Source organism: Onthophagus taurus, chromosome 11 (genome assembly GCF_036711975.1).
Source record: "Onthophagus taurus isolate NC chromosome 11, IU_Otau_3.0, whole genome shotgun sequence".
Taxonomy (NCBI): domain Eukaryota; kingdom Metazoa; phylum Arthropoda; class Insecta; order Coleoptera; family Scarabaeidae; genus Onthophagus; species Onthophagus taurus.
This window is the reverse complement of record NC_091976.1, coordinates 4,788,203-4,808,632: the sequence shown is the minus strand read 5'-3', so window position 1 is coordinate 4,808,632 and position 20,430 is coordinate 4,788,203. Positions and strand designations below refer to the sequence as shown.

At 32.8% G+C, this 20,430-nt stretch overlaps 1 long non-coding RNA gene across 2 annotated transcripts; it reads right to left on the bottom strand.

The window, feature by feature from the left end:
- Positions 1-15,906: 15,906 nt before the first annotated feature.
- Positions 15,907-19,809, bottom strand: LOC139432236 (uncharacterized). 2 transcript variants are annotated; one of them, XR_011642098.1, is made up of 3 exons: positions 19,127-19,809; positions 16,996-19,066; positions 15,907-16,928 (listed from the first exon to the last, which is right to left on the bottom strand). It is a non-coding gene; the product is annotated as an uncharacterized lncRNA (long non-coding RNA). The 2 variants fall into 2 exon arrangements; XR_011642097.1 differs by having other exon boundaries at positions 15,907-19,066.
- Positions 19,810-20,430: the final 621 nt, after the last annotated feature.

The window sequence follows — 20,430 nt, the reverse complement described above, 5'->3', positions numbered from 1 at the left end:
ATTTCCTGTTTCCATTCACTTAACTCGTCTGCTAAGGTCTCCTCGTTCCCTACGTCTATATTTCTATTTACGTATATTCTTGCAATGTCTTTGTTATAAGGAAAACAATTTTTATCAACTTTGATATCTCTTGCTATTTCTAATTTATTTTCTTTTATGTTCCATAATCTATATCCATTTTGTGCAAATGTCACAATTATACATTTTTCTACTTTTGAATCAAACTTATCTCTCTTTGCTTTGGGACTCTACCGCTAAGTCCGTAGAGTCTCGGATACTCTAATATTTCTTCAAACAACAATGCTTCATTCCATAATTGTTTCGGTACTTTAGATTCATACATTATTGTTCTAGCTCTTTCAACCAATGTTCTATTTATTCTTTCTGCACCTCCATTATGTTCTGGTGTATATGCACACTGTACAACAGCGACTTAGCTTTGCTGTTGTTTTTTTGATACTTAACTTTTCTGTTTCACTCATCTTAGATTGATCAATTATAGTTTTTACTATTTGTAAAACCCCTTGTTCTTCTAATATTATATCCACCCGGAACTTCGAATTGTAAGTTGACAATTGGATGTTTCCATTTGAATTATATCGTATACGTATTCTATCATATATTTAGCCAAATCTTTTTATGGTTTATGAACTAATTCATTGACATTAATGCTTATGTCATTTAATTTTTCAACTTTAAATATATTTTTTAAATAAATTGGAAAATGAATACCTTGTATGTTTAAAGCTTACCTGTAATGGGGTCAGCTAGATATTTGGTTCTGGTGTCTATCCGTGGGACGAAGACGATGCTGCCTTCAGACACCATGCCTTCAGACACCATGCCAAACATGCATCATCTACATAATTTTTGATGTTGATATACGCATGTTTATTAGCAACCTTCTCCGGTAGACCTATGTAAGTACGTTAACCAATACCTGGGGGTATTGGTTGGCATTTACTGATGTTCAGTACAAGATGAGAAATTGAGTGAAATGTCCAATCAGTTCATCTCGTTCATCTTTTCAAAAAATGTAGCTCCTGTTATGATTTTAAATTTCATATTGAAATTTTTTTAGACACTTATTATATATCTTCTTCCCACAAATCCCACACATTTTTAATTTTTTTGCTCCCATTCTCGATGAACATGTTGATGAGGGTTGAGGTGGTTGTATTGAAGAAATTGATGATTATGAAACATCCCCCATCTTAAGAGGTGGAAGTGGTGCTTGACGAGATTCTAAAATCATGTCGTGTATTTTTCTTTGATGTTTACGATTAGACTATCGTTCAGTAAAAACGTTTTATTGCAAATTGAGCATGTTTTACCGATGTGGAGTTCGATCCCATGTACTATCGCGATATACTAGATACTATTAGATTACTACATAACGAGAGAGACGGTAGAGCAAGTACGACCGAGCAAAAACGTTCAACAAATCAATTTAAAAAAAGGGAAAGATGCCACATCCCACTAACATAACACGTCGTCGACTATAAGTTTTATTTCTGGAATTAGATGACTTCAATAGTATCAAAATTCTTCAAACGCGTGGATTGTTCCCAATAAACAAAGAAAATAAAATAAAAAATTTACATAAGATTTGGATTGGTACTTTCTTTTTTAATGTTATCAATCCTACTCCGACACATCCTAAACATCTAGGTATCCCAATCTGAGCATATTCTGTTTCCATTATCATTCTACCCGGAGTAGGAGATTTAGGGGTCTAGTCATCATCTAATACTAATTCATGAAAATAAAAATTAATGATTCCTGTCTTTATTTTATTTATTTTTATGAAATCATTAATTTTAACGAGGAATTAAGAGAATCTTGCTTTTAATGACCTCCTCATTCAAAGTTCCACACTTCTAACTATAAATTGAATTTTGAAAAAGAATATAAATATAAAATATCTTATTAATATAACGCAGAACTACAAGTAACAGTGTTGAGGGATCAAGAGTTCTCTCTGTAAAACCATATCTTGAGTGTCATCATCATGTCATTGAACTGTCATCTTGTAGACATCATAACAACTTATATCCCCTAGCAATCAGAGAACTCATTTGACATCCATAACGTCTATATATTTGTGATTTGGTTTTTCTTTTAGGAATGTCGGGACTCTATATATCGAAGTCACTTTTAGGACATAAATCATAAAAACAAGAACTACCAGATGCTTGATAACACCTTGAATGGGATGAAGTAACTATAGAATAATCACAAACTTGATATATTTTCTTGAAAAAATAATAGGTGAACTTTGAAGATTTTACTTTGATTTTCTCTGTACTCCCATCAGTATAAAACTCCTGGAAACCATTTTCTTACAGTCAGCATCATGACAAATGTCCAGAGAAGCAGAGGTGAACACAATGGAAGCGGAAAAGATTAATGATAATAAGAATTAGAAGATTACACTTTATTAATCTCCAAATTGTTTAAATATAAAATAAATTAGAACTAATATAATTCATGTTAATTTAGAGAGAGAGACTATATTCAATATAAGTATACATATTTGTTTTTGTGTGATTTTGACTCACAAAGCGTACATTTTGCTGTAATTTGGGAATCTAAAATTTAATTTATAGATACGTTTTACATAAAAAGTATGTAACCAGTCACCTTCCAAGTTCTTATTTCTAATCTATATGAAATGTGAAGCAGATACTGAAAAACCCGAATGTATGCATGCAGAACAAACAAACTAAACTTAAAACCTTCTTAAACATTCCCATACGTAACGCATTAATATTATTCATCTGTGAAATCTTTGCTCTATATAAATAACACTCCATTCCAAATGATTCCATCAAAGAATTACAGACCTTCAACAAGTATGAATAGTTCAAATGCACCATCGTGAAATAAAGATAAAAGTTAACAATTCCACATTTTGAGGTAGATGGCTGCAGGGAGCTTATTTGATTTGTAATATGTTTCTCTTCGGTTCTTATAAGGGCAACATTTTCATGCATCCATTTGTAATCTAATCAGTCTACAAAACCGTATAGATGATGGTGTGGGGCAAGGTCCGTTGAGTATTGGTTATAAGGTTATCCAACTCGAACAACTTGACGTTGGCGGGGTGAGGTGAGAAACGTGACGTCATTGGAGGAAAAATATAACATAATATGATATAATATAAATTTAATATAATATAATAATAATATTTATGTTAATATTAAAAAAGTGTTATTAAACTTAAGAAATAAAGAGTTTCTGTTGGTTTACGTATATAATTGAAAATAGAAATGACAATTCTTCCAATGACGTCATAACAAGGCCGTTGTCTGTGGGCCTTTGCGGAGGGGATACGTTCATAACAACAGCATTGATAGGGAGTTGGATAACCTTATACAGTATGTTTACTCAACGGACCTTGGGTGTGGGGTTCTTCCATAATTCAATATTACTATCATTGTCTTGCAATCGTAATGAGACTACTGAAGACACAAATCATCTTTTCCCTCTGCATTTGTGATGAACTTTTGTTTATATGTGGAATGACATCCGCTACCATCAAACCCCCACTTCTAATGTAATGTAGAATTTACATTTACATTTGGATAATTATCCAAACATTTTAAAATTTTTTTGGATGTATCATTTAATAAGTTTTGTAAAGTAATTCCACCACAAACTAACACTTGCATTAGAACTAATACTAGACCTAGAACTAGATATATTTGGGTTTAGCCGTACAGGGTGGAACAAAAGAATTGAAGTTTCCGTGATGGTTATTTCGTTAGGACACTTTTTTTTACATTTCAAAACATCGTTATATGATGGATATAAGTCGTAGAAATAATTAACCCAAGAGCTTCCTCAGTTGTTAGTCGTGTTTGCTGAGGTTGTACCGACTTCCATTACGAAAAATAAACTAACATATAAACGCTTTCGTAAAGTGCGATAGATTAATTGGTATCAATTGCTATGGCCCCGTTGTCGAGCTCGTCCGAACAGATTCTCGGTCTACAATTCTAGATTCTACATGATGTAGACTTGATTCTGAATCCGGCCCTAAGCAGCCATTCTCCATTTGTAGTAAGTTTGTCCGTTTTATTGTCAATAAAGTTTTGTACATCTCTACGGGCCATACTTCGTGTATACGGGGACTTGTTGCATCTTCTTTAAAATCATCTTTTATTGTAGGACTAATTGTAACCTTTTTCACCTTAATGACCTGCTCCGGAATTGAGTCAGTATTTAAAATTGCTTCCCTTTTTTTCTTAAAAAAAATTCCTCAATTTCATCGTCCAATGTGCAGTTAGATCTTAAACTTGTTGAAAAATCTAGTATAGAGTTGAAAAAATCTTGAAAACTTTCCATGTTCATTTGAAACGACGCAATTGAAACACACGGATACAACAAAACTGTTAATTAAACTAAGTTTGTGAAAAAATACAGCATTGAAACCATATTAAAGTAGTTGGATTGTTTTTAATACTTCAGTTTCAGCGAAAATGTAATCAAAAATAATCTAAAAGAGATGGATTTTTTAAAATTATTCTCCATCTTTATTTTTGTTTTTGTTTTAAGAGTTGCATCAAAAACTTATCAACTTTTTATTTTCATTTTTAAAATAAATTTCTAGAATTTATTCAACGACTAAAAAGATCCCCACAATTAATAGCAGTCGGTATTGGATCTTTTGGATATGGTTCACAACATAGTTCCTACTTGTTTTTTTTATTAAAATCTTATCTATCAAATTGCTTTGTCGTCAGCACATTCTTTAATTTCTTCCCAATTGCATCATTTATTGTTTCCGTTTGTATAGATGTTGATTTGAACTGTTGTAGAGATTGAATATTTAACTCCCTCTGCTTCTTATATTTCTTTAATAGACAATTTTTGTGGTTTTATTCTCTCATTAATTTTATGATTTCATCGTTTAACACGGTTGTTGATTGTTAAAATAGATATTTCTAATGTGTTCTCTGTTTGGGTTGAATTACATTTCCATCATTCTTCTGGTATCGTTATAATCTCACTTTCCTCAATTTTCTTTTCTAGCTGTTGATGCTGAGAGTTTTTATTTGCATTAGTTTTCCCTTGAGGGTTCTCGATTTCCACATCATACATAATTTAACCGTTGGAATAGCTGTTTTCTTTAAAATTAGTTTTGGTTTAAGATTTTAGAACGAATATCCCAGTCGAAATCATTGGACTCAAAATGAAGAGAACATACTTGACCATGATTTATATTTAATATTGTTGGTTTACAATTTGTAATCCACATTTGCCTTAAATCGTTATTTTTCGGGAATCTAAAGAGTAAAACAATTAATTCTATAATCGTTGATATGTATACATTTTTTAAGCGTATACAAACCTGAAAAGTGAAACATTTAATCCGATAACTGTAGAAATATTTAAGTTCATGCGGCAACCACGAACTGCGCAGTTTAAAGGCATCTTGTTGGGTACCGCCAATATTCAAGATAACTTTTCTTTTCTTAATATCGATATTGATGTCGATTTTATAAATTATAATAAAACACCTTTTTCTTCTATTACTTATTTTATTATTTTTAAACAGAGAAGCAATGATGACGACGAGTAATGGTTATTTAATCTATATGTGGCTTACTTAACTTCTCCAAACTACAACTTTTGTGGTATTTATATCATTTTGGTACAAGTAAACATAGATACAAAACATCAAGGATTCCAACTGTTTCTTGTCCTTTCTAATATATTCACTCGTTAACAAACACAGAGACAAAAACAATCAAGGGTCGTTGCTAACAATATATATTTATGAGAATGTCAATGAAGTTAATGTTACAGTCCTGTAGAATAACTGTAGTACGTTAGTCAGTTAACTTTAAGATAGATGTCGTGGTGTGTCGATAGAGGGCTCTCGGTCCTTTAGAAGATGTGAGAGACAACATGTATAAGATGGAGTGTAAGATATTTTTATAATAATAAAACAACTAAGTACTTTTAAAACAAGTCGTTTAATTCAAGTTGTTACATGGTGTCAGGTGAAACACCTGAGAACTGAAAAAGAAGAAAGAAAAGGAAAAGGAGAAAAAAAAAAAAAAAAAAAAAAGAAGCCGCGAGAAAACGAGATCTGTTCGAACCTAAAAAAAAGTTAATAAGAAAATGGCGTGCTTCAAGCCTCCGAATTCGCTGAAATTCGATGAAAATATTGAAAGAAATTTCAATCAATTCCTTGAAAGCTTATCGTACTTTATGAAAGCATCAGGATATGACAAAAAGGATGACGAAACGAAAGTATCGATTTTTCTGAATATAGCTGGAGAAGAAGCGCAAGTTGTGTTTCGACAGTTGGGATTATCCGAAGAAGAGAAGAAGAAATACACTACAGTAGTAGAAGCTTTTAAACAACACTGTGCTCCAGTAAGAAATGAAACATATGACCGATTTAAGTTTTTTAATCGATTTCAAGGTGAGAGTGAAGACTTCGAACACTTTTTAACTGATATTAGAACATTAGCTCAAGCATGTAACTTTGAACAATTAGAAGAAGGGCTATTGAAGGACAAAATCGTTATAGGAATAAATGACAGAGATTTACAAGAAAGGTTGCTCCGAACACCTAAACTTACCTTGAAAACTGCCATAGAGTATTGCAGAGCTTCGGAAGTGACTAAAAGACAACTAAAAGTATTAACTAAAGAAGAAGGAGAAGGAAATATGGTTAGTTACATCAAGCAAGGAGGAAAGAAAATGGATGGAAAAAACAAGAACAAGAAAGAAAAGGAGTTTAAGTGCAAATACTGCAATCGAAATCACAAGCCAAGACAGTGTCCAGCGTACGGAAAGACTTGTATGGTATGCAAAAAAGAAAATCATTTTGCCGAGGTGTGCAAGTTTAATATGAAACAAACAAATAAGAAGAATGTCCGAGATGTCAAAGAAAGCCATAATGCAGAAGAAGAAAGCACCGAGGAGGATGATAAGTATATTAGATTAGATTCCATAATCAATAATGATAAAAATGTTAAACAATGGACACAGAAAATAGATGTAAATGGAAAAAATATTGTTTTCAAACTAGATACGGGTAGCGAATGTTCAATTCTGCCATTTGATCTGTTACAAAATAATTTAAAAAACAATCTAGTTTTAGAAAAAACAAACACTGTATTAGTAGTTTATAACGGAAATAAAATAAAACCATTAGGGACAGTTAATCTAAAATGTAATATAAATGAAAAAGAAAGTAAGGTTAGGTTTGTAATTATAAAAGAAAGTAGAGCAATACCGATCCTAGGTTTAGAAGATTGTTTAAAATTAGGTTTAATAAAAAGAGTTGATAAAACAAATGTCCAAGTTAGTAAGGATAAAACCCAATTTATAAAAGAAAATTCAAGTGTGTTTGAGGGTTTAGGGAATATAGGCATGTGTAAAATTAAATTAAAAGATGATGCTGAACCAATAATAAAACCGCTAAGGAGAATTCCAGAATCGATTAAACCACAGCTGAAAATAGCCCTAAATAAACTAGAAAGTAATAAAATTATAGAAAAAGTTGAAGGACCAACAGAATGGTGCCATAATCTAGTAGTAGTTCAAAAACCAGATGGAAGTTTACGACTTTGTCTGGATCCAAGATATTTAAATCAGTACATAATAAGAGAAAAATGTCAAATTCCATCTCTGGAAGAAATTTGTAGTAGATTAGCAGGAAAAAAGTTTTTCTCAGTCTTGGATATGAAAGATGGGTTTTTCCAAGTGAAACTAGATAAACAAAGTAGCAAATTATGTTCTTTCGGAACACCGTTTGGAGTATATCGGTTCTTACGAATGCCATTTGGTATATCATCTGCTCCAGAAATAATGCAAAATTTAATGTTTTCAATTTTTAATAACATAGAAGGAGTAGAGACCTATTTTGATGATATAATTATTTCAGGAACTACTTTGGAAAAACATGATAGAGTTTTACAAACAGTTATAGATCGTGCAAAAAGATTTAATGTTAAGTTTAATAAAAATAAGGTCCAATACAGAATAAATCAAGTTAAATTCTTAGGATTAATTTTGTCTGAAAAAGGCATAAGTTGCGACCCTGATAATGTAAACACAATTCTTAAATTAGAACCACCAAAAAACGTGAAAGGGGTACAGAAATTTCTTGGAATGTGTAACTACATAAGCAAATTTATTCCACGGTTTGCTGAAATCACAGCCCCTCTAAGAGAGTTAACTAAAAAAGATAATTCTTGGAATTGGGGGGAAAATGAAAACAAAGCATTTACAATTTTAAAAGAAAAAATAACTCAATCACCTACATTGAGAGTTTTTGATAAAGAAATGCCTATCACTTTACAAACAGACAGCTCAAAAAATGGGGTTGGCGCGTGTTTATTACAAAATGGACAACCCGTTTCTTTTTACTCAAAAAGCTTAACAGAAGCTCAAGTCAGATGGGCACCAATCGAAAAAGAATTATTCGCCATTTGTTGTGGTGTAGAAAAGTATCACCAGTTTGTCTATGGTTACAAGGTAAAGGTTGAAACAGACCACAAACCATTAGTGTCGATAGTTAAAAAAGATATCAATAAGGTCAGTGCCAGATTACAACGTATGCTTTTAAAGTTACTAAAGTATAAGTTGGAGGTAACGTATGTTCCTGGATCAAAGATGTATATAGCAGACTTCCTGTCAAGAAATTACTTAAAAAATACTGGACAAGAGGATAAGAGCTTATTAGATGTAGTACATTGCATGAGTGCTGAATTACCTATATCTGATAGTCGTTTGTTACAACTACAAAAAGAAGGTCGAAAGGACGAAAATCTAAAAACATATATTGAGTGGTACAATGAAGGGTTTCCTAAAAACAATAAGAATGTTGAAGGTAAGGAACTGAAAATACTGTATAAATTGAGAAATGACATTACGGTACAGAATGGAATTTTGTACTGGGGTAAAAAAGTTATAATTCCGAAAACACTTAGGAAAGAAATGCTTAATATAATACACACAGGTCATCTAGGAATTGATAAATGTAAGGCTAGAGCTAGATCGTTATTATACTGGCCTGGAATTACACTGGATATAGAAAATCTTATAAGACAATGCAAAGTATGTGAGAAATACAACTTATCGAATCCAAAAGAAACGTTTATTGGTCATGAGATTCCGGAATTACCCTTTAATAAAGTTGGCATGGACTTGTTTCAGTTCAAAAATCATGACTATTTGCTTGTAATTGACTACTACAGTAAGTGGATTGAGGTTAAAGAGTTGGAAAATAAAACAGCTGGTAACGTAATAAATAGATTAAAACAAATATTCTCTGTTCATGGAATTCCAGAAATTATTATTTCTGATAATATGCCATTTTCTAGTTACAACTTTAAAAAATTTACTGACAGTTGGGGAATAAAAGTAATAACATCTAGTCCAAGATATCCTAAGTCGAATGGTTTAGCGGAAAGGGGAGTAGGTGTAGTAAAAAGATTGTTGAAGAAGTGTTTAGAAAGTGATCAAGATATATATTTGGCATTGTTAACGTATAGGAACACGCCCATTACGGGTATGTCCTATTCACCTGCGCAAATGTTATTTTCTAGAACATTAAGGGATAAATTACCTTGCACTAAAAATAGTTTAAAACCGCAAATGAGTAATAACGTATATGAACAATTGTTGAATAATCAGAAAAAATCAGAAACATGTTATAATAAAACATCAGTTGAACCTAAAAGTTTTAATAAAGATGATAATGTGTTAATTCAAAATTTAGATAATAAAACATGGGCTCCAGGTAAAATAGTGGATGTTTATGATACACCTAGATCATACATTGTACAAAAAGATACAGGTAGGCATATTAGACGCAATAGTGTGCATCTCCGAAAATCGTATAATGATGTAGTAATTAGACCTAAATTAACTGAAATTGACAACATTCCCGATAGTGACATATATGTAAAAAATCGTACTAAGCCTAGTTTAAGTAAGGTTGTTGTTAATAAAGATTGTGAACCGATAGCAAGACCGTCAGATTCATCTGTGCAAACGAGGTCGGGTAGAGTAATAAAGGAACCGTCACATTTGAGGGACTTTGTTGGGTATAGACTTGGGAGGGGGGATGTAGTACGTTAGTCAGTTAACTTTAAGATAGATGTCGTGGTGTGTCGATAGAGGGCTCTCGGTCCTTTAGAAGATGTGAGAGACAACATGTATAAGATGGAGTGTAAGATATTTTTATAATAATAAAACAACTAAGTACTTTTAAAACAAGTCGTTTAATTCAAGTTGTTACAAACAATGTTATCAATAGGCAAAGGTTCATTAGATGGGTTCATTACGTTATCTCCATATATAGTACAATCTTTAAAACTTGGCAGTACTTTATTTGCAACCCATCCACTAATATACCCCACACTACGTTCTTGTATAGGATCTAGTTATGTACAATTCGGAGGGATGTTAATAATAACAGGAATACGACTACCGGATACATCCTATGTTCTGATGGTTGAGAAAGAATAAAAGATTTTAGATTTTCGAGGAGACATACTCCATAATCTTCTTCATAATTAAAACCCGGAGAATGTACTTTAATAAATCGACCTGATGATTTCGAATCCCTTCAAAGTTTCAATCATATTTCCTAAAATAGGAAGTTTTGCTTTGTCTTCTAGGTGTTCTTAATAAAAGACATGTTCTCAAATGTCCGAATAGCCCTTCTCCAGACATTGTGGTGGTCTGTATGCAACTTTATTGGTCAACATTCAAACTGCCAAACAGTTCATTCAGGAAAAGCACTAACTCAGAAGTATCTTCCGCTTCTTTCGCCAAATTTGTATCTGCAACCGCAGCATCACGTGAATTTAGTAAAAGCTGTAACCCCAGTGCGACATGGCGACTGAATATTTGAGTGCAATAAGATACGCTCATTTTCTGAATTATTCCCGGAATAACATGCCTGTCAGTTAGCTTGTTCATAACCCTTAAATTACGTGAAATGTCAATATGGTAGCAGTCGATGATATTACTCCACGTAGCTACTTTGTAATGTCCCTGATCGTTATGTTTGAATATTTTAAATTTCAAATCTTTACACAACATGTGCTTTCTAATACACTTAAAGAGGTGAGGTGGGTCAAATAACGGAACTAAATAATGGTGGTTGTACTTCCTTTTTCGTCGAGATTTATGATAATCATGTTTTTCCAATTACTATCTATTTTCTATTTTACTATGTGCTTATATATTCTTACTATATCAGGAACTGATGTAGTTGCGTGAAATTGGTCCCATTTCTAAAAATCCTTTTTAACATGTAAATCTGCTCGTGGTCTGCTAACATATTACTGCGATCAAGGCCATTGTTTACAAAACCCATTGCGTTATCTTCTTTACGACAATAGTCAGTATGAGTTTGAAGCGACTCTCGTCAAATATTAGGACATAAAGCTTGTCTTTTTCTTCCATATTTTTCACATTAAATTTTAAATGTTTAAAAAAGTTCTCCAATATCCTAACAAGGGATATATACAGGAATTTTAATTAAAATTTTCTTTAGTGATCTTGGAGATGGTAATCAAAATAATAGAGACAAATATATAACCTAGGACTTTGCTTGTAAATTGACAATGCAAGCAAATTGTTGTCTAAAGAGTATCTTCGTCCCCTAGGTTTACGGTTGCTACTTCTGATTTGACAGTCAAAAAACATTTTAACATTTGGCGAGAGATTCTTCATACCTTTGTACATTGCCAAACTTGCTGCATGCATTTTTTGCTCAATGATATATTTCTATTCTTATAATACCGAATCTGTTTCTTTAGATTTCTTGCAGCCTTTTCAGTATATTTCTTCTTGTTACCTACAATACCATAGATATAAATAACAATCATAACATAGAAGAAAACGTTGGTAATATGATTTGCATATACTATCTATGTATTAAATTTAGACTACATACCTAGACTATATACTTACACTACGTACAAAGAATTTGACTTATTATTTACTCTTATTATTAAAAAGGTGAATATCATGGTAGGTTGTACAGGCGCATCCATCCGGGCCTCTTGTACCCTGCGGCGATCTCACCAGTGATGATGTTGGTTTAAACACCTCGCTTTCTTTGTCCCCCATATTGTCTACGATGGAACGTTCCGGAAACTCTTCCGCCCGTTCGGTCAATCAAAATAGGACCGTCCCGCGAAATCCCACTCTGAACTAGCCCTAAAACGGGTCGAGCCGCCGCAAAATATAACCGGTCCACACAAGAGCTCGCTAAGTTATCTGAATATGAACTAAATATTCTGTCCTGCTGACGACTAATCAGCTTTTTTTCACTTCCCGAACACTGGGAAGAGCCTCAACACACACCGTGCACCGAAAATCCCAATTTAAATTCGCCAAGTTTACTCAAAAACACAGAACCCACCGGACTGACAGCAACATGCCACTGAGTGCTGATTCATGTTACACATTTTGGTGGGTTGTACAGTATCAATTGCTAAACAAAAGAAAGCATTAAATACTTTAAATTCTATCAATATGTTCTACATTTTACAGTTTATATTCCTTTGAGGACTCCTAATATTTAACACTCCTTTTGATTTCTTAATGTACTGTTAACATGGAATTTTATTAGAAATGATAAATTTCTTGATGAATAGCGTAATAATATAATAATAATAATAAATGACTTTATTCGTTCACTTACACCTATATACATTATACAAATTATATTTTATGCAGGTAAAAAGATGAACGAAAAGGCGAAGTTCAGTATAATACTGATTTTCAACTTAACCTTAAGAGAGCGAAAAAAAAACACATACGTAATATAATAACGAAAATAACACCAAAAAATAATAATAATACAACCAAAACATAATAATATAAAACAATAATTCAAAACAAAAAGAAACAGCAAATAATACTGCCATCTGTAGTGAGAACCTTGCACACCCTCTAATGTTTAATCTCAGCGATGTCACGGCGACGGCTGCTATATTATCGTAAATCAAATTATGCACTAAATAAATGAACAAATAATTTATTTTTGAATGACCTTATTGTATTACAACTTCTGATATCTATCGGGAGACTGTTAATAACTGTTGTAATCTGATACGTAAACGAATTTTTAAAAAATTCAAGCGAGTGTAGAGGAGGAGTTAGTGTACCTTTCAAACGGACATTTATTGTGTGTACGTCTGATCGAAATACTATTTTTCTATATAGATACGGTGGCTTTTCAGTTTTTAGTATTGTAAAATATAAACACGCCGAATGCAGAGCTCGTCGCTGCTTCATATTTAACCAATTTACCTCCCGCAACTTATGACTTATATGTTGGCAACGCCGAACACCAAAAATCAGCCTCAAACAAGAATTTTGCACTCGTTGTATTCTTTGAGCTGTAAGCGCTGTAATAAAGGGAGAATACACGACATCGCAGAAGTTGAAATGGGAAAGAACCAAAGCATTACAAAGCATAGTTTTAATTTTTTTGTTTAAAAACTTTCTGTTGCTATATATTGACCGCAAATTAGCGTAAGCTCTCTGAGTACATTTATTTATATGATCAATAAATCTCAGCTTTTCGTCAATAATCAGGCCCAAAGTCTTTGCCGACTTGCAAAGGGGAACTCTCACGTCACCAACACAAACATCAAGGCTAGACTTAATTGAATCACGATATTTCTGAGTTGAGAATAAAACCAGTTCAGTTTTCATGGAGTTAATTTTAAGGCCATGCCTGCGAGAGATCTCAACAACATTCTGCAAGTCATCATTAATGTGTTGATTAGCTACGCACACTCTGTTGGCAAGAAACTGTGATACAACTGAGTGTCGTCTGCATAAAAATGTTTTTTGCAATATTTTAAGTGAGAATAAAATCTACTAGTGTAGATAGTGTATAGAAGCGGACCCAGGACAGAACCCTGCGGCACACCGGACCTTAAATCCATAGGACACGATAATACCTCATCTATAATAACGTGTTGTTGCCGATGCGTTATATAATTATATAGCAAAGTTACTGCAATATCATCCAGCCCAATAAACTGTAACACGGATCGCAACAGTTCATGATCAATTGTATCGAATGCCTTCGAAAAATCTAACAGACACAATACAGTAGCTCTGCCCCTATCCAACTCCCTCACAATATCGTCAACAATTGTCAACAAAGCAGTTGCACAACTGTACCCCGAGCGAAATCCAGACTGTACATCTGGTAAAATTTTATTTTTATCAATATAGCGTTGCAGCTGGCCAGCAATAACCTTTTCGGCAATCTTTGATAACACCGGAAGTACACTTATAGGTCTGAGATCAGCAAACACTAAGGGCCGACTAACTTTAGGCAACGGCTTTACCAGTGCTATCTTCCACGCTATTGGAAAAACACCCTCCGTCAAACAATGATTTATTATATGTGTGATATAATCTGTAATGTAAGGACAACAAAGTTTAATTAGGTTTATATTCAATGTATCTATTCCTGCTGCACTTGTTTTTATAGAATTTATAATTTCGTATATGTCAGAGTTACTTATCCTTTGAAATGTAAAAGTGTTACTATTAATTCGATTACTACTATAATATCTGTACAAATCACCATCGAAAGGTAATAGAGATGAAACAGAATTGACATAATAAAAATTTAAATCATCAGGTCGTTGAAGATGCCCTGGTATTGAATTGCCCGCAATACCGCCCATACCTACCGACCGCAACGCCCTCCAAGGATTACCTTTTTCACACCGAACCCGATACTCCAAAAATGCCTTACGTTCACTGTCAATGGCTGCATTAACCGTATTTCTACATGATTTATAATACTCCCACGCATGCACTGATTTTTTTAATTTAAACTTTTTATATGCATCATCACGGAAGCGCTGCATTAATCTAATAGTGTCCGTTAACCAAGGAACGGGTGATTTTGTAAACCTATAACGTTTTGAAGGAAGATGGAAATCTATTACAGATACTAAACTGTTAGTAAGGTAGTTAATTTTATCATCTACGCTTACCATATCAAATATCGAGTAAAGGGGGAGCCTATACAAATCATTCAAAAACTCTTCACGATCAAAATATTTAAACGACCTCAATGTTCTATACTGAGGATAACGTGATGGCAAAACAGGCGCAATCTCACAAAACACCAGCTGATGATCTGATATACCACGTGCAACACCCTTTGCCCTTATCATCCCTAAATCAGATGTGCAGATCACATCTAATAATTTTTCAGTGGTATTTGTAATTCTTGTTGGCGAATCAATTATTTGAATCAAGCCCACTGAATCAAGCATTTCTAAGAAGCTCACACTGTCATTGCCACCATGAAGCACATCAATATTGACATCACCCACCAAAATAAACGTATCGTGCGTTGCAGCTACAGTAGCCAACGCATTTTCAAGTTCTGTAATAAAAGCTGTAAAATTAAAATTCGGCGGTTTATAGACAACGCCCAAGGCAATACGCATTTTATCAACAAGAAAAGAAATCCATAGCTGTTCAATAGTATTCGGAATAGTAATTATTTTATACCTTAATTTGTTGTTTATATAAAAAGCAACACCTCCTCCCCTACCATCTCGATCCGCGCGCTCCAACGTAAAACCAGGAACAGCAACCGTCGCCGAGTCAACATCAGTTGTAAGCCAAGTTTCAGATAAACCGATAATATCATACTTAGTTTCATTAATGACGTCTAATAAAAAGTGCAATTTTCATACTCTACAAATGGGAATACGAGAAAAAAAAATATATATATATATTAATAATAGCAAAAATAATAGGAACGTATTATACCCACTATAACTTTTTAAAATAGTAGAATAAATATTATTTACTTTCAAAAAAAAGATTTACTAATTTATAAGTTATAAAAAAAAAAAAAAAACAAGTAAGCAAAATAAAAGAAAAGTATAATGCAAGGTATAAAACTTTAATCCACTATAAGCAAAATTGAATTAATTCAAAATTGGTATATCTACCAGATCTTGGTCCCAAGCTACCACTTATACCACTTGTACCATTTATTTCATTCAATGTCTTCGGCGTCTTTGATTCGATCGCCAATCTACTCGCCGATAACGATTCCGTAATTAAGTACTTCTTACCTCTCAAATTCTTCTTTCTAGACCACACCATTTTCCTTGTTTTGTACGATATAAATTTTACGATAACAGCTCTATTTTTGTCGCTATTCTTCTTCACTCGACCCAATCGGTGGCACCGGTCGATATGGTCACCATTAACAGTATAATCCGGAATATCCAGTTCGTTTATTATTTTCAAGATTTCGGTTTCCAAACTGTCAATGGATTCACCCTCTTGTTCAGGGATTCCGTGGAATATCAAACAATTTCGCCTGGAATAATTTTCCAATTCATCGATACGATTATCATTACGCTTAATCATATCACTTAATTTATTAATGTAGTCCAAAACAAAGTTTTGAAATTTATCAAAATTTCCACTTAGATCATCCAGAACCTTATTCATTGGTAAATCCTGTGGCTTAATGGCTTGATCGAGTTGTCTACGAAAATCCAACATCGTGTTTCTAAAGTCATCGGCAAACCCGGCGAAATTCGGCACATTCATCGACATTTTACAGTCAAACCGGTTCTCCACCCACTTAGACCGTCAACGAACACGTTGAAATTCACAAAAATACGTTTACAAACAAAATAGCAAAGTTATTAAATCAATTGTTCACGAATTCTTCAAACTCGAACACAGAGAATGTTTATTAGTAACAAAAACAATTATTTTAGTCCGATACAATTATAAATATTCAAAAAAAAGCACAGACCGATCTTAATATACCTTATCAGTGCAACATCTCTCCACTCTCTGTAATATTGCAATCAATATTGCATTCTTACCATTCATTTTCCTTCCAGCAGCTTCAACAGGTAACGGTTCTATTGTTTTAAGATTATTATTATTATAATTATATGAAACTAATTGTTAATCATATTTTATACGTACAGATATCAATCATTATATTATTTGAAGGGTATACCGGACAGCGCTGCCAGATTCTACCGATTTATCAGTATATTCTCATAGCATTGCAGTGACGTCACGATTCGGCAGCGCTGAATTTATGTCAGTGTACGTATGAGTATTTACCGATTGTAACATATGCCATGTTTTAATTAAATGATTTTGCGCAATATTCAATTCTTCATTGATTAAAACACAAACGAATCTTGGATCTAAGCAGATCGCAGCTAAAAATGCTTTATTAGTCATTAGTTTAGTTTGACGAGATTTCATATTGCAATAAAGCCTTCTTGCCAAAGGAAGATTTACTAGTTTCTGAAGTACACTTCCAGCAAATCTGATAAAAATCAAAAGGCAATAATTTTTCTTTCTGAAGAAGTACTGTTGCAGTTTCTGATGGTTTAAGAGCCACAACAGCGTTTTCGATTCATTTCCAATTCACTTCAGACAAATGTAGTTTCGTATTTGTTGCTCCCAAATCTACCACCACCTTTTTAATAGCTAGAATACGTTCTAGCATAAGCAATGTTGAACTCCAACGTGTTGGGCAGTCTAAAATAGGTGTGCGGCAGTTCATTTCATTTAAAAGGGTTAAAAATGTCGGTGTTCTTAATTTCTTGACAATCTTTCTTGCCACAATGAATGACTGTTTAGATGTCAGTTTTTCTTACTATTATTATTGTTTTTCAAATTAATTTTTGAATAAAGTTCTATCGCATTTACGCTCGTTCACTCGACGATTCAAAATTTTAAATAAAACAATAATAAAGTAAGAAAACCACTGATATTTAAACATCAAAAATATTTCTGACAAAGATTGCAAAGCGTACTAAGATTTTTTCATTCAAAATTCATCCAACTTTTGATCGACACCCCGTTGTTTAACGGGCAGTGTTTGCTTTACTATTTTTTTTCTCAAAAATTAGTCTTTTTTGGAAAAATTTCAGAGAGACAAAAAAGTTTTAGAATACTTTCATCTATCTATGTAAAGGGGGTGCTTACGTTTAGTAGTTTAGAAGAGTAGGTGGAAAGTACAAATAGGGTCAAAACGTGCCCTATTATGAGTTAAACATATTCCCCAAATTTCATTTTCCTAGCGTTTATGGTTTTTGAGAAAAAAAAATTAAACCAAAATTTTCCGCCATTTTTGAAGGGGTGTAGCTCCTTAGGGGAGCCGAAGTCGCCCATGGTTCATATATCAAAGTACCCTTAAAATTCACTAAAGAATCACCCATTGAAGTCTGTTGCAGTCATTCAGATACACCCTGTATATGTCATCAATTACAGCTCACTAAAGTGTATGAGCAGTACATCCCACACCAATTATTTTATTGGTTTTCTTTTGTTTGGTCCTGAACTATATGGTATCTACTATCTGCCTATTTTTATGCTGAAACAAATTATTCTCGTTAATATCATTACCTTCCGCCTGACCATTGTCATCAAAATCAAGGTAATTCTCAATATAAGCATTGTTGTGCGATATATTCATTTGGTCAATTGCTTCTAAGATGTTCCGCCCATTATCGGAAGTAACAGTATAAATATGAGAAAAAGTTAAATTATTATGTTTTTTCAAAATTTGTTCACTCTTTTCTTTTAAATACTCTCCTGTGTGGCATGCTAAAACTTCTCTCATGCCTAGTGTTTTTATGTAAACTTTCGTATTTTTAATAAACTGCACATTAACTCCTAGTATAGCTCGATCTTTACGTGTTGCTGCATCAATTTTAAGTGATAATAGTTTGTTCGCAAGTTCTGAACCAATATCATTACACAACATACTTGCTCTCTCAGTTATGAATTTTAGTATAGTTGAGTGATACATAACAATGTCAAGTTTTTAAAAAATGGGACCTGTGATTTTTGGACCTGATGCGTATTTTTTCTTAATTTCTGTTTTGCAAAAAGATTTGTCTGTACTTTTGTTATAATCAAACATATTAAGATACTTGTTTATTTATTTTCTTCCCATGATATCAATAATTAAATTTTTTCCTTCGATAAATAACTCCAGCCAGGCCTTTAGTCATTAAATACGATACCACATAACCTAACAATTTAGGACCTGAGGTATTATGATATTACACTATTTAACTTACTCAGTACTTACCCAAATTTCTGTTGAAGATTTGATTACGGTTAATGCAATGTAACACAGGTATAAGTAATACACATTTTATTCCAAGTTAGTTCAGAATAATTTATTATTTTTTCTTTTCCGCTTTAATCCCACAACAGTTTGGTCGGTACATTTAGGTCTCCCTCTTACTTCAATTTTTGGTGGTAATACTATGTTACTTATCACCAAAAAACATTAGATTAAGTAATGATTATAAAAGCATATACCTGAAATATTGCTACAATCTATCTTTTGTTTATTTTTATCGGCAAGTTCATCTTCATTGTTATTTTCATTAGCTGCAAGGAATTCTCCTTGTTTGAGGTTGTTACATCTTTTAGCGTAATTAGTTCATTATTGACGTTTTCATCCTTCTGTAAGTCTAAGAATTTGGTATGTACGACTACAAGACATTGCGGTTTATGTTTGACACGTTGGGTTTATAAAGTTAAACTGAACTTATTTTGATATTGTTAAATGAATCACCAAGGTTAAGTAGTAAAGTACAACGCACCTCACCGGCGGAAGTGTTAAGTTACACAATGCGACAATCGGCGCGGCGCGGCGCGACTGCAATAATGCTGAGTAATGGAATCATTAATTATAATTTTTAAGAAAGTAAAAAATTAAAATTTTAAATTTAATATAATAGGATTTATTAACATTTAAGTTGACTACAATGAAAATAATACAAATTATAAAATTCTTTTAATGCATTTTCATTCAAGGATTTGGACCACCTTTAAAGTCATGTGAAATCAATATAACACACGCTATGTTTTATGATAATGTAAAATAATTAAAAATAAATTTATAAGTTAATTCAATATTAAAGGGGAATGAAATTAAAACACAAAAAAACATTTCATTTTTTACTGTAATGGAATAACTAAAAATTAAATTGAATTAATTATGTTTAATATTAGTAGGTATAAATTACTTACACGTCGCGTAAGAAAATTCGCCCCAGGTGGATCCTATAGTATAGCCATCTGTGATTATAATTATCTGACCGGCACCCCCGTTCAGGATGTCGTCCATTTCGTCTTATTCCACTAATACTATGAGCCCCTGTAAATTTTAAAGAATGATGTAGTATTATTAGTGGCTGCAATTCGGAAAGAATAAAAATCGTTGCAATATTACTTACATCTTCCAAATGCACCAACATGCACACTGAGAAGATGAAATCGATAACTTCATCACTGAACGAAGGCATGTTGTTTAAAATTAACTTAAAATACATTTCTCCTCTTTATATATTAGACTAGCGACTAGAGATGTGTAATACTGCG